The sequence below is a fragment of the Lepidochelys kempii genome, chromosome 2 (assembly GCF_965140265.1).
Source record: "Lepidochelys kempii isolate rLepKem1 chromosome 2, rLepKem1.hap2, whole genome shotgun sequence".
Lineage (NCBI taxonomy): Eukaryota > Metazoa > Chordata > Testudines > Cheloniidae > Lepidochelys > Lepidochelys kempii.
Window position 1 is genome coordinate 264667634 of NC_133257.1, and position 15216 is coordinate 264682849.

Genomic DNA, 15216 nt, shown 5'->3' on the forward strand with positions numbered 1-15216 from the left:
AGAAGAGCCTCAAGACTGATTAAAGGATTGTAAAACCTGCCATACAGTGATAGACTCAAGGAGCTGAATCTATTTACCTTAACAAAGAGAAGGTTAAGGGGTGACTTGATTACAGTCTAGAAGTACCTACAAAAGGAAGAGAAATTTGATAACAGCAGGCTGATTAACATAGCAGACAAAAGTCTAACAAGAGCCAGCGGCAGGAAATTGAAGCTGGACAAATACAGACCAGAAATAAGGTGCGAGGTCATTAACCACAGAAACAATTTACCAAGGGTCCCTTACCAAAGGATTCTTCATCAATGAAAATTTGAAAATCAAGATTGGATGTTTTTTCTACAAGCTGCGCTTTAGTTCAAACAGGAATGAATCCAGAAAAGTGCAATGATCTGTGTCATACCAGAGCTCAGACTAGATGGTCATAATTGGCCTGATGAATAAAAGAGCAAGAAACTCTCCCAGAGAAGTCCCACTGGCCAAATTCTCTGCTGGCGCAAGTCGGCAAAGCTGCATTGAAGCCAGTGGAGTTGCACCAGCAGAGTTTGTGTCTGTGTTTTTTTTCCTCTCCTTGTGACTGTACACACCTGGATATTTTTAGCTCTCAGCTGATGAAACCCCTGCTGACAATCTGCACTGCCACCTTGTGTGAATCGAGCTTTGTCTGTGCTTTCTCCAAACCCTTCTGCCTCATTGACGCCGAACATTTCTTCTCATGTTTCCATCTCTGTGCACCGTCCCCCCATGATTGACAGATTCTTATTATTACTGGCAAGCGTTAGCACCCTTCTGATATTTGCCGGTGGCCTGTATGTCCCCCTGCTGTGCAAACTGAGGGTCTGTTCTTGCAAGCTGTTGCACTGTGCCCCACTGAAATCTTGCAAGGAGTGAGTCTCCCTTCTTACACCTTTCATAGAATCATAGAATATCAGGGTTGGAAGGGACCTCAGGAGGTCATCTAGTTCAACCCCCTGCTCAAAGCAGGACCAATCCCCAATTTTTGTCACGATCCCTAAATGGCCCCCTCAAGGATTGAACTCACAACCCTCGGTTTAGCAGGCCAATGCTCAAATCACTGAGCTATCCCTCCCCGTTTCCTCCTAGGGCAGCCTCTACACCTAGAAATGTTTCCGCGATTGGGCATTTAGGCTGTTAGATCTTCATGGTGGAGACTCTTCAGCTGGCGTCAATCAGTATAGCTCCACTGCTGATTTACACTAGCTGAGGATTTGGCTGTAAGGTATTCATAGTTACTTAGCATTTAAGGCCAGAAAGAACCATTAGATCGTCTAGTCTAACCACCTGCGTATCACACATCATCACATTTCATCCAGTTACCCCTGTATTGAGTCCAGTAATGTGGGTTAGAATAAAGCATTTCAGTACTCAGGAGAAGGGAGGGAGTTGATTAGGTGAGATAAGCTCTGATGAGCCCCGCAGCCGATCCACACTCCATGTTACAGAGGAAAGCGGAAAACAAAGTTCCTGCCTATATATATGTATATATATATACAGAGAGAGAGAGATACATACACACATGTTGAATTGCATAGTCCAAGTCTGTGTAAAATATGCCTGTCTTGTGCTCTGCTTTTCCCCTCAGGAAATTGAAAACTGGACTGGATAAAGTATAAAATAGCAAACAATTCTGCATTGGCAGACGAAGAATCTCAGCTGGACCTAATAGCCCTTTCCCTTCTCTGGCATGTAAGTTTCGATCATCCGGTGTCAGGGGGAATTTTTTTTTTTTTTTAATTGCAGAGACTTTTCAGGTTGTCAGTTTCATCCCGTTTTCGGCTCACCTCACTTTGTCTCTTCACTGTTATTCTCTCTCTGCAAAAAACAAAACAAAACACCCAACCCAGATATTTCTCTCTTTGCTCTTTTCCTGTCACTGACATGAAAATCACACCCTGGGTGGCTTTTCAGGGGAGCTGGCAAAGCCAGATGAATTACTAGGGTGAAACACCAGGCAATTACATTTGGATGTCATTATGAAATCCTGTCCTCACCTTGAGAAACATAAAGCTTTCCTTGCTTCTCTGGCTTTCTCATAGTTCTGGTTTCATTTGTTAACAGAGTGTCTGGGTTGTTCAGCTCAGGCCTTGTCCATATTCGGCGTTGCACCTGTTTAACTAAAGGTGTCATTTCTATTCTATACAGGTCTTTATACCACACATCACCACAGTATCTGATTAAGCAATGTGACTAACATCTCTCATGTGTGATTCATTCTCCCGTTAGTCTCATTCATTTTGTGTGCAGTGGAGTGTTTTATTTTGGTAGGCTTTTGTTTTTATTTTAAATATGCATATGATGGGGTACACAGACCTAACGCTGAACAAGAAGGGGTTAATGAGAGCCTTTGGGCCCAATCAGTTCCACCCTATTATATTTGTGCAAGATCAAGCCAGGGGGAGGTGCAGAGATAAAAAGGGAAAAGACCCGCTCACTGGTGGCCGACTGGGAAAGGAAATGCGCCTCTTGAGCCAGCCAGTGAAGGAGGACCTGGCTGCGGCTAGAACCGTAACTAGAGGCTGCCTTGAAGCTGCCTGGAAGGAAGGATCAGCTGGGGTGAGAGCCAGACTAAAGACCCTTAAGTGTCAGAGCTGACTGGAGGCAGATAGGCCCAGTGCAGGACCTTTCTGTTTATCAACTAATTTCAATCCCCTTTGTTCTGAGACCTGCAGAAGAGTCAGCTGGAGAAGAGACCGCGAGAAAGGCCTAGCTGCAGGCCAAGGACACAGCAGGAGTTCTGAACAAGCACACCTCATCTGCTTCATGCAGGTTCCCTGGGCTGGGCTCCCGTACTGGCCCACCCAAGGCAGGAACAGGAAGACCCCAGAGCCAAAAGCTGGTAGGCCCCAAAAGCCTGGAGTTGGACCTAAACTCTGGCGTGTCACCGCCAAGACCAGTGGTGTGTTGGACCCTGCTTTCCCTGAAGGGGGAAGCACTAAAAGTGACCGGGGGGGCGGGGAGGGCAGCTCATAGGAAGAGGTAGCCCACGAGGGCTGGGTGGCTGTCAGCAGGGGACATCAAAGGAGGAGAAAAGCCACTAGGCCACACACAGCCACAAGGGTGCAGGCCTGCAGTGATTAGACATTTCCCCCGTACACGTTGCTCTGTGTTTCTCAGAGAAGGCAGGTCAAAGACCTGCCCCCTTGCACTTGGAGCAGAAGACAGGGACGTTTGGGATGATCCTAGTTCCTGGGGGAGTTTGTTTTCTTGGACTGGCCCCAAGAAAACTCTGTCTGCTGCACAGATTAATTTTACCCGTTTTGGTAGAATGTTTCTTTGTGCCAGAGCAATGCAGTTCTCAATCATGGTCTTCATCCCAGAGCACCAGGGTCTTTAAGATACCCTGGGCCCAGCCCCTGGAGCGCGCTGAAGCTGAGGACTGAGACTTTTTTTATTCTAAACCAGTAAAATTAAACTGGTGCAAAACACAGTGTAGATGCTCTTAAACCCGTTGGAACCTGGCACACATTAATTTAGCTTAATCCAGTAAGGAATCAATTTAAGGGATATAAACCTGGTTTGAATCTAGTTATAATGATCCACACTTTGTTTTCAAATTTAAGTGTATTTCCACTGTGTATTGAACCGGTTAAACTACATTTGTTTTCTGAACCAATTTAAAATTAAACTGGTGCAATTTGGAATATTGACCAGGGTCAACAGATGGCAGATTAGGCAGGTGAGAAATCTGGATTCCCATCTGGCCCCTAACGAGGAATTCCATGTAGCTTGTTTTGCTGCAGCTGTCTCTGTGGTTCACCTGGTTGGGCATTTTGTACACGATGCTGCCATTGAGGACAAAATAAGATGCCCAGGACAAAGCTGCGTCTGGGAAGTGGCTTGTGCTTAGAGCTGTGGGAACCTTTAAATTGCCTGGCCTCACCCGCTTCCAGGTTGCATTGCAAATGCAGAAAGTCAGCCCAGGATCATCCACAGATGCACCAGCCTCTGAACCTATGCCCTGTTTCAAGCATTGGCGGATAGAAAACTTCACACTGAAACCATCAGTAACTTGGCAGCTCCATTTATGTTTGCCTGTGAGTTTCTCAAACTGGGAATTCTAAGGGATATTCATGGCTAGAGCTGAGTGGAAAAGGGTTTTCCCATCCCATGTTCTTGTTGAGATTTTGAAAACTTTCCCTTTCCACATCCTGATGATACTGAGATCTTTTGAGGTTTTTCTAAAAAAAAGTCAGAGAGAATAGCTTGGTGATTAGGGATCTCAGCAGAGTCAGACCAGAGACTTGATCATGGGTTTCCCCATGTCCCAGACAAGCCATCTAACCACTGGGATATTTCGGATAGTGGTGCTTTCTCTCCTTTTGCACATATATTTCATCCTGGAACTGAGATACTTTTTTGGGAGGGTCAAATCTGGTATGTTCCCATGACCTTTCAGCATTTTCCAGCAACATTTAGTCAAATTCTTGACCAGCTCTATTCATGGCACAAGGGCATATGTGGATTGTGACCCAAGGAAATGTGTGCACTAAATGTAATGGAGGTACCCCAGCCTTAGAAGTGGGGTGTAGGTAGAGCTTTGAATTCCCATAAATTAAGGCTTGTTTGAACGTCTGTAGGGTAAAATACAAACAAACGGTACAGTTACAGTGTGTCTCTCAGAACACACATTTAATGCATCGAGACAGAATCACAATTAAACAATCAAGGTGAAATGCTCACCTTTACTCCAACACATTAAAAAATCCATGGCTTCATGGTTGCCACTATGATGGATGCTTGGGGCCTGATCCAGAACTCATTGAAGCCAAGAGGAGTCTTTCCGCTAACTTCCGCGGACTTCAGACTATACTTGTAGAGGTTCCTGGTAAGGACAGAGCTCAATTTCTACTGCAAAAGCCATTTGAACTAAACTAATCTCCATTGGCTCTTAGTAATACAAGGTCCATGAAACACACATGAGCAGTTCTGATCCTATCCAGCAGAGGGCAGCAGAATGCATGCCCACATTAGCTGTCGGGGTAGCCGTGTTAGTCTGTATCCACAAAAACAACGAGGAGTCCAGTGGCACGTTAAAGACTAACAGATTTATTTGAGTATAAGCTTTCGTGGGTAAAAACCCCACTTCTTCAGATGCATGGAGTGAAAATTACAGATACAGGCATAAATATACTGATACATGAAGAGAAGGGAGTTACCTTACGAGTGGAGAACCAGTGTTGACAGGGCCAATTCGGTCAGGGTGGATGTGGTCCACTCCCAATAACTGATGAGGAGGTGTCAATTCCAGGAGAGGCAAAGCTGCTTTTGTAATGAGCCAGCCATTCCCAGTCCCTATTCAAGCCCAAATTAATGGTGTTACATTTGCAAATGAATTTTAGTTCTGCTGTTTCTCTTTGAAGTCTGTTTCTGAAGTTTTTTTGTTCAAGTATAGCTACTTTCAAATCTGTTATAGAATGTCCAGGGAGATTGAAGTGTTTTCCTACTGGCTTTTGTATGTTATCATTCCTGATGTCCAATTTGTGTCCATTTATTCTTTTACATAGGGACTGTCCGTTTGGCCAATGTACATGGCAGAGGGGCATTGCTGGCAGGGCCTGTGCAAGGATATTTTGTGCCCCAGGCAAAACTTCCACCTTGCCCCCCCCCCCCCCGCCTCCCCCACCCCTCCCCCCAGAGCATCGCTTATTATAAACTTTCAAAAATGAATACTGCATAATGATTAAAATGCAAGTTCAACAATGTTTCTCTTTTCTTTATTCAATCGTTTTCCAGCAATAGTGTAAAACACAATTTTGGGGCACTGCTTTTTGGCGCCCCCAAATCTTGGTGCCTTAGGCAGCTGCCTACTTTGCCTAGTGGTTACACCGGCCTTGATTGCTGGCACATGATGGCATATACAACATTAGTAGACGTGCAGGTGAATGAGCCTCTGATGGTGTGGCTGATGTGGTTGGGTCCTCTGATGGTGTCGCTAGAGTAGATATGGGGACAGAGTAGGCAACGAGGTTTGCTACAGGGATTGATTCCTGGGTTAGTGTTTCTGTGGTGTGGTGTGTAGTTGCTGGTGAGTATTTGCTTCAGGTTGGGGGGCTGTCTGTAAGCGAAGACTGACCTGCCTCCCAAGGTCTGGGAGAGTGAGGGATCATTTTCCAGAATAGGTTATAGATCGTTGATAATGTGCTGGAGAGGTTTTAGCTGAGGGCTGTACGTGATGGCCAGTGGTGTTCTGTTATTTTCCTTGTTGGGCCTGTCCTGTAGTAGGTGATTTCTGGGTACCCGTCTCGCTCTGTCAATCTGTTTCCTCACTTCCCCAGGTGGGTATTGTAGTTTTAAGAATGCTTGATAAAGATCTTGTAGGTGTTTGTCTCTGTCTGAGGGATTGGAGAAAATCCGGTTGTATCTTAGGGCTTGGCTGTAGACAATGGATTGTGTGATGTGTCCTGGATGGAAGCTGGAGGTATGTAAGTAAGTATAGCAGTCAGTAGGTTTCCGGTATAGGGTGATGTTTATGTGACCATCATTTATTAGCACTGTAGTGTCCAGGAAGTGGATCTCTTGTGTGGACTGGTCCAGGCTGAGGTTGATAGTGGGGTGGAAATTGTTGAAATCCAGGTGGAATTCTTCGAGGGCCTCCTTTCCGTGGGTCCATATGATGAAGATGTCATCAGTGTGGCGCAAGTAGAGTAGGGGAGTTAGGGGACGAGAGCTGAGCAAGCGTTGTTCTAAGTCAGCCATAAAAATGTCGGCATATTGTGGGGCCATGCGGGTACCCATAGCAGTGCCGCTGACTTGAAGGTATAAGTTGTCCCCAAATCTGAAATGGTTGTGGGTGAGGACATAGTCACAAAACTCAGCCACCAGGTGTGCCGTGGCCTCATCAGGGATACTGTTCTTGACAGGTTGCAGTCCATCCTCATGTGGAATATTGGTATAAAGAGCTTCTACATCCATAGTGGCCAGGATGGTGTTTCCAGGAAGATCACCAATGCATTGTAGTTTCCTCAGAAAGTCGGTGGTGTCCCCAAGATAGCTGGGAGTTCTGGTAGCGTAGGGTCTGAGGAGAGAGTCCAAATAGCCAGATAATCCTGCTGTAAGAGTGCCGATGCTTGAGATGATGGGGTGTCCAGGATTTCCAGGTTTATGGATCTTGGGTAGCAGATAGAATACCCCTGGTCAGGGCTCTGGGGGTGTGTCTGTGTAGATTTGTTCCCGTGCTGTAGCAGGGAGTTTCTTGAGCAGATGGTGTAGTTTCTTTTGGTACTCCTCAGTGGGATCAGAGGATAGTGGCCTGTAGAATGTGGTGTTGGAGAGTTGCCTGGCAGCCTCCTGTTCATAATCCGACCCGTTCATGAGGACGACAGCACCTCCTTTGTCAGCCCCTTTGATTATAATGTCAGAGTTGTTTCTGAGGCTGTGGATGGCGTTGTGTTCTGTATGGCTGAGGTTATGGGACAAGTGATTCTGTTTGTTCACAATTAGCTGGTTTCCTTACAGTATGTGCTATACAGGTGAAATGTTTTATCAGACAATTCAAAGCAACCCTGCTTAGACCCACTGATGATATTAAGGACACTTCTTAAATCTGTCCAGTAAAGTCAATCACCTCCCCAGGCGCACACAAAATGAATAAACATTATTCATAGAATCATAGAATATCAGGGTTGGAAGGACATCAGGAGGCCATCTAGTCCAACCCCCTGCTCAAAGCAGGACCAATCCCCAACTAAATCATCCCAGCCAGGGCTTTGTCAAGCCTGACCTTAAAAACCTCTAAAGAAGGAGATTCCACCACCTCCCTAAGTAACATATTCCAATGCTTCACCACCCTCCTACTGAAAAAGTTTTTCCTAATATCCAACCTAAACCTCCCGCACTGCAACTTGAGACCATTACTCCTCGTTCTGTCATCTACTACCACTGAGAACAGTCTAGATCCATCCTCTTTGGAACCCCCTTTCAGGTAGTTGAAAGCAGCTATCAAATCCCCCCTCATTCTTCTCTTCCTCAGACTAAACAATCCCAGTTCCCTCAGCCTCTCCTCATAAGTCATGTGTTCCAGACCCCTAATCATTTTTGTTGCCCTCTGCTGGACTCTTTCCATTTTTTCCACACCCTTCTTGTAGTGTGGGGCCCAAAACTGGACACAGTATTCCAGATGAGGCCTCACCAATGTTGAATAGAGGGGAATGATCACGTCCCTCGATCTGCTGGCAATACTCCTACTTATACAGCCCAAAATGCCGTTAGCCTTCTTGGCAACAAGGGCACACTGTTTAAAAATAGCCAGAGCTTCGCGAACCAGCTGAGCGGCGGCGAATCAGCTGAGCAGCGGGGAACAGCAGAGCAGCACACAGCAGGAGTTTGCCTGGGAGTTCGCCTGGAGTGAGCCCAGTGAGGCTTACATCTTGCCAACTTCTCTGAGGAAGCTCATAGTAGGAAGGTGATATGGAAGGTGGGGGTTCAGCTGTTGTGACCTGCATTGGATGTGCCATGTTTGTCTTTCTTCCACAGGACAGAAGCGACTTTGTCTGTACAAAGTGCAAGCTGGTCTCCATATTGGAAGAGAAGATTGAAGGTCTGGAGCAACAGATAACGATCCTGCGTTGCATACGAGAAACGGAGGATTTTCTGGACAAAAGTCAGGATATGCTTCTACGGGCACAAAGCTCTAAAGATTTAGAGCAGGTTGCACAGCGGAGCCAAGAGGCCAGTGAAGAAGCTTGGCAACATGTGACCTCCGGAAGAAGAAGGGGGAATGTCCGGGTTCCAACAACGCGGACACAGGTAACTAACCGTTTTCTTGTTCTCTCCACAGGTACCATTGCGGAGAGTGGACCAGATGATATGTCTGGGAGGAAAAAGCAGAAGGAGACTCCGCTGGTTGGAAGGCATGAGATGCACTGTCCTGAGATGGGGGCTTCCACGACCACCACTCCCAAGAGAAGGAGGCGGGTGGTGGTGGTCGGGGACTCTCTCCTCCGGGGGACTGAGTCATCTATCTGCCGCCCTGACCGGGAAAACCGAGAAGTCTGCTGCTTACCGGGGGCAAAGATTAGCGATGTGACAGAGAGACTGCCGAGACTCATCAACCCCTCAGATCGCTACCCCTTCCTGCTTCTCCACGTGGGCACCAATGATACTGCCAAGAATGACCTTGAGCGGATCACTGTGGACTACGTGGCTCTGGGAAGAAGGATAAAGGAGTTTGAGGTGCAAGTGGTGTTCTCGTCCATCCTCCCCGTGGAAGGAAAAGGTCTGGGTAGGGACCGTCGAATCGTGGAAGTCAACGAATGGCTACGCAGGTGGTGTCGGAGAAAAGGCTTTGGATTCTTTGACCAAGGGATGGTGTTCCATGAAGGAGGAGTGCTGGGCAGAGACGGGCTCCATCTTACGAAGAGAGGGAAGAGCATCTTTGCGAGCAGGCTGGCTAACCTAGTGAGGAGGGCTTTAAACTAGGTTCACCGGGGGAAGGAGACCAAAGCCCTGAGGTAAGTGGGAAAGCGGGATACCAGGAGGAAGCACAGGCAGGAATGTCTGTGAGGGGAGGGCTCCTGCCTCATACTGAGAATGAGGGGCGATCAGCAGGTTATCTCAAGTGCTTATATACGAATGCACAAAGCCTTGGAAACAAGCAGGGAGAACTGGAGGTCCTGGTGATGTCAAGGAATTATGACATGATTGGAATAACAGAGACTTGGTGGGATAACTCACATGACTGGAGTACTGTCATGGATGGTTATAAACTGTTCAGGAAGGACAGGCAGGGCAGAAAAGGTGGGGGAGTAGCACCGTATGTAAGGGAGCAGCATGATTGCTCAGAGCTCCGGTACGAAACTGCAGAAAAACCTGAGTGTCTCTGGATTAAGTTTAGAAGTGTGAGCAACAAGAGTGATGTAGTGGTGGGAGTCTGCTATAGACCACCAGACCAGGAGGATGAGGTGGATGAGGCTTTCTTCCGGCAGCTCGCAGAAGCTACTAGATTGCACGCCCTGATTCTCATGGGTGACTTTAATTTTCCTGATATCTGCTGGGAGAGCAATACAGCGGTGCATAGACAATCCAGGAAGTTTTTGGAAAGCGTAGGAGACAATTTCCTGGTGCAAGTGTTAGAGGAGCCAACTAGGGGGGGAGCTTTTCTTGACCTGCTGCTCACAAACCAGGAAGAATTAGTAGGGGAAGCAAAAGTGGATGGGAATCTGGGAGGCAGTGACCATGAGTTGGTTGAGTTCAGGATCCTGACACAGGGAAGAAAGGTAAGCAGCAGGATACGGACCCTGGACTTCAGGAAAGCAGACTTCGACTCCCTCAGGGAATGGATGGGTAGGATCCCCTGGGGGACTAACATGAAGGGGAAAGGAGTCCAGGAGAGCTGGCTGTATTTCAAGGAATCCCTGTTGAGGTTACAGGGACAAACCATCCCGATGTGTCGAAAGAATAGTAAATATGGCAGGCGACCAGCTTGGCTTAACTGTGAAATCCTAGTGGATCTTAAACATAAAAAAGAAGCTTACAAGAAGTGGAAGTTTGGACATATGACCAGGGAAGAGTATAAAAATATTGCTCAGGCATGTAGGAATGAAATCAGGAGGGCCAAATTGCACCTGGAGCTGCAGCTAGCGGGAGATGTCAAGAGTAACAAGAAGGGTTTCTTCAGGTATGCTGGCAACAAGAAGAAAGCCAAGGAAAGTGTGGGCCCCTTAATGAATGAGGGAGGAAACCTAGTGACAGAGGATGTGGAAAAAGCGAATGTACTCAATGCTTTTTTTGCCTCTGTCTTCACTAACAAGGTCAGCTCCCAGACTGCTGCGCTGGGCATCACAACATGGGGAATAGATGGCCAGCCCTCTGTGGAGAAAGAGGTGGTTAGGGACTATTTAGAAAAGCTGGACGTGCACAAGTCCATGGGGCCGGACGAGTTGCATCCGAGAGTGCTGAAGGAATTGGCGGCTGTGATTGCAGAGCCATTGGCCATTATCTTTGAAAACTCGTGGCGAACAGGGGAAGTCCTGGATGACTGGAAAAAGGCTAATGTAGTGCCAATCTTTAAAAAAGGGAAGAAGAAGGATTCTGGAACTACAGGCCAGTCAGCCTCACCTCAGTCCCCGGAAAAATCATGGAGCAGGTCCTCAAAGAATCAATCCTGAAGCACTTACATGAGAGGAAAGTGATCAGGAACTGTCAGCATGGATTCACCAAGGGAAGATCATGCCTGACTAATCTAATCGCCTTCTATGATGAGATTACTGGTTCTGTGGATGAAGGGAAAGCAGTGGATGTATTGTTTCTTGACTTTAGCAAAGCTTTTGACACGGTCTCCCACAGTATTCTTGTCAGCAAGTTAAAGAAGTATGGGCTGGATGAATGCACTATAAGGTGCGTAGAAAGTTGGCTAGATTATCGGGCTCGACGGGTAGTGATCAATGGCTCCATGTCTAGTTGGCAGCCGGTGTCAAGTGGAGTGCCCCAGGGGTCGGTCCTGGGGCCGGTTTTGTTCAATATCTTCATAAATGATCTGGAGGATGGTGTGGATTGCACTCTCAGCAAATTTGCGGATGATGCTAAACTGGGAGGAGTGGTAGATACGCTGGAGGGGAGGGATAGGATACAGAAGGACCTAGACAAATTGGAGGATTGGGCCAAAAGAAATCTGATGAGGTTCAATAAGGATAAGTGCAGGGTCCTGCACTTAGGACGGAAGAACCCAATGCACAGCTACAGACTAGGGACCGAATGGCGAGGCAGCAGTTCTGCGGAAAAGGACCTAGGGGTGACAGTGGACGAGAAGCTGGATATGAGTCAGCAGTGTGCCCTTGTTGCCAAGAAGGCCAATGGCATTTTGGGATGTATAAGTAGGGGCATAGCGAGCAGATCAAGGGACGTGATTGTCCCCCTCTATTCGAGATTGGTGAGGCCTCATCTGGAGTACTGTGTCCAGTTTTGGGCCCCACACTACAAGAAGGATGTGGATAAATTGGAGAGAGTCCAGTGAAGGGCAACAAAAATGATTAGGGGTTTGGAACACATGACTTATGAGCAGAGGCTGAGGGAACTGGGATTGTTTAGTCTGCAGAAGAGAAGAATGAGGGGGGATTTGATAGCTGCTTTCAACTACCTGAGAGGTGGTTCCAGAGAGGATGGTTCTAGACTATTCTCAGTGGTAGAAGAGGACAGGACAAGGAGTAATGGTCTCAAGTTGCAGTGGGGGAGGTTTAGGTTGGATATTAGGAAAAACTTTTTCACTAGGAGGGTGGTGAAACACTGGAATGCGTTACCTAGGGAGGTGGTAGAATCTCCTTCCTTAGAAGTTTTTAAGGTCAGGCTTGACAAAGCCCTGGCTGGGATGATTTAATTGGGGAATGGTCCTGCTTTGAGCAGGGGGTTGGACTAGATGACCTCCTGAGGTTCCTTCCAACCCTGATATTCTATGATTCTATGATTCTGTGACTCATATCAGCTTCTTGTCCACTGTAACCCCTAGGTTCTTTTCTGCCGAACTGCTGCCTAGCCACTCGGTCCCCAGCCTGTAGCAGTGCCTGGGATTCTTCCGTTCTAGGTGCAGGGCTCTGCACTTGTCCTTGTTGAACCTCATCAGATTTCTTTTGGCCCAATCCTCTAATTTGTGTAGGTCCCTCTGTATCCTATCCCTACCCTCAAGCGTATCTACCACTCCTCCCAGTTTAGTGTCATCTGAAAACTTGCTGAGGGTGCAGTCCACGCCATCCTAAAGATCATTAATCATTATTGATATGTATTGCTGTTGCACACAGGAGCCACAGTCATGGAGCAGGATGCCATTGTGCTAGGTGCTGTCCAAACACTGAACAAAAGGCCCTGCCCCAAAGCCCTTGCAGTGTAAGTAAATATAGAGGGAAAACCTTATAGTGTGGTTCTATTCTGACAAGTAAATCCACTGCGGGGCTCTATATTTATTGACTCTCAGTCAATCCAGATGAAAACAAGGGAGAGAAGGATGGAGTTTAAGAAGGGAGGACAAATATGAAGGGAGAGCTAACACTGGGAAAGATACTGGCATTCCCACAGGCACAGAGTATGTAAAAAGGTAGGAATTAAATGATCTGACTGGCTGAAAACAATCCTAAACCCTGGCTATACTGAAGCATCAGTCACAGCCACATAATTTTTGCAGATTTTAAAATCTCTTAAATTTAGAAACCCACTACGTATATGTATATGCAGCCAGCTGTTGATAACATACCATGGGCCAGATCCTTTGCTGGTGCAAATCAGCATAGCTCCATTTAAATTAATGGGGCCTGTGGTCAGTTGCACTCACTACTTTCAAAAAGAAAAGAAGTACTTGTGGCACTTTAGAGACTAACCAATTTATTTGAGCATGAGCTTTCGTGAGCTACAGCTCACTTCATCAGATGCATGCCGTGGAAACTGCAGCAGACATTATATACACACAGAGATCATGAAACAATACCTCCTCCCACCCCACTGTCCTGTTGAGCATCCCCAGTGTCCGCTGTGCCTAGTGCAAGCTATAAGTCAGCCTCTGAGGGTCTTCTGTGGCTCAGCCCTCCAGCTGGGTCTCATGGTCCAAACTCTTGCCAGGGAGCAACAAACTCAAACAGAAGGAGATCCTTGCCCTTTGGGATCAGTTATAACTAAAACAGTTTGTTACCCATCAGGGCTTAATTCCCTTTCCAAAATTAACTCAGCATGGTGCCTTCTGCCATCGCCTGGGTCCACTGGCAATGTCCTAGGGAGCATTCCTCCTCAATCCACTGGCTCCCACCAGGAACTGTCTTGCTAGCAGCGGGCAGCTTCTTTTATTTCAGCCTGCTGAGCCCTGATTGGTTGGTGCTGGTCCCCAGACCGTCTAGCTGCCGGAGGACCAGATTTCAGAGGTTTCCAAAATGGCTGCTCCTGGGATGTCTCTCTAGGCAAGCCTAGAGGTCTAATACTCACTGCTCTTTTCCTCTCAGAGAACCATTTCTTGGGCCAGGGTACACCCTGTCACAGGGCCAGATCCTCAGCTGGTGACTACATCAGCTAAGTGTACAGCCCAACCTGAGTCCAATTCTCCACTGCCTCACACCTTGTGACATCATTTACATTTGTGCAAAGCGCGTGTAAAATTCTGTCAAATCTGAGTTTAATCCACACTCACTTATACCTGTGTAAATCTGGACAGAGGGGAGGTGTATACTATAAATGTACATCAATATAACTACGTCGCTCGGGGGTGTGAAAAATCCACACCCTGGAGCGATGCAGTTATACTTACCTCACCCGCGGTGTAGACAGTGCTGTGTCGACAGGAGGGCTTCTCCCATTGACATAGCTATCACCTCCCTTGGAGGTGGATTATCATCTCCCGTGGAGGTGGATTGACTACAGGCGGGAGAAACTCACACATCGGGATTGTAGTGTCTTCACTGAAGCGCTACACCAGCACAGCGGCAACAGGTTAAGTGTAGACCTGCCCTAACTCCATTGACCTCACTGGTGTACCTGAAATGCAGATAGGCCATTTCTCTCTCAGGCCAGATCCTCAGCAGATGTCAATCATCCTAAACTGCCTTGGCGTCATGCCACTGTCGACGAGAGTAACTGAGAAATGAAGCAGAACCAGGATGTGTGGTACAGTGTTAGTAGTGGTAACACAAATAAATAACAATGCTTGAGGACGTCCAACAGTAAAGATCTTTGAGAGAAAGGCACTGAATGAAGCAAATAACAATATGCTGGACTGCAGCCTAATGCACATGATTTATGCCCTGAATTTACCTGCTTTTGCTAGAACAACAGCAGTTGTCAAAAGAAAACATCTCCTAGATTAGCAGCAAAAATACATCCTGCTGTGACATTTGAAGGTTAGTGACGTGAATCGGCCCAGGTTCCCCTTAATATAAATCACTTCTTTGGAAAAGAAAAAAAAATAAATTGCAAAACAGGAAAGACTCTGGAACATGTCTGGGGGTGGTACCTTTCATGTGCTAATAATCAAAAGGAATAAATACACTTTTCTTTCCCACTCCCCAAACCCTCTTCACCTACTTGCAACTGAATATATAATCCATTTGCATTCAGGATGCCTCATAACCACCTTGCACTCCCGATTGCAGCCCACAGACAGACCTGGAAGGTCAAGGCAATTACACACACGCAGTTCTGAGGCTTTTAACATTTCTCTTGCCCTGGAGTGAGAATTCTATTGAATCAAATCCGCTCCTGTGAAACAAAGCACAGGGTACAGGAGCATCTTTT

General features: G+C 46.9%; 1 long non-coding RNA gene across 1 annotated transcript in view; it reads left to right on the forward strand.

The window, feature by feature from the left end:
- Positions 1-15216, forward strand: part of LOC140906093 (uncharacterized) — a 33057-nt gene that overhangs the window by 7440 nt on the left and 10401 nt on the right. Inside the window, exon 3 of the long non-coding RNA XR_012157040.1 lies at positions 1601-1704. This is a non-coding gene — a long non-coding RNA (uncharacterized lncRNA). The remainder of the gene's footprint in view (positions 1-1600; positions 1705-15216) is intronic.